The following is a 481-nucleotide window of genomic DNA, read 5'->3' as shown; positions in this document are numbered from 1 at the left end:
TCGAAACTGATATTTAATCAAATAACGCATTTTAAAAATAAAATACATCATATAATTTGTAAACTAAAATTATGAACAATATCAATTTATCCTCAAGTTTTCTTGTCAGTCAATTTGGAAGACATCAGTGTAAGTACAGACAATAACATCTAAAAGTGTATTCGTATCAATTGTGAAGATAGTGCATAAATAAAATATTCAATTAGAAAATATCGTGACGTCATCCATCATCCATAGAGACGGTGATGTCCAAACGCATTTCCTGCCTGAGAAATTGGGAAGTTGGTCCCAAAACTGACAAAACTCCTCTCAAATCTTTTTTTTTTTTTATCTGAGTGGTTTGGTGAATGAGTTTAATTTTTCTTTTTAAGGAAGGCGTTCACGAGTGTGCCTCTACTGTCCGACGGTAGCCTCACTGGCACACAGACCTGACCTAGAATTGCTACTTAGATTTCGGAGCAAACCACTTGAGCGCAACGGA

This window comes from Syngnathus typhle, linkage group LG9, assembly GCF_033458585.1.
Source record: "Syngnathus typhle isolate RoL2023-S1 ecotype Sweden linkage group LG9, RoL_Styp_1.0, whole genome shotgun sequence".
In the NCBI taxonomy this organism is placed as follows: domain Eukaryota; kingdom Metazoa; phylum Chordata; class Actinopteri; order Syngnathiformes; family Syngnathidae; genus Syngnathus; species Syngnathus typhle.
The sequence above is the reverse complement of the archived record's forward strand: the minus strand, read 5'-3'. Positions refer to the sequence as shown.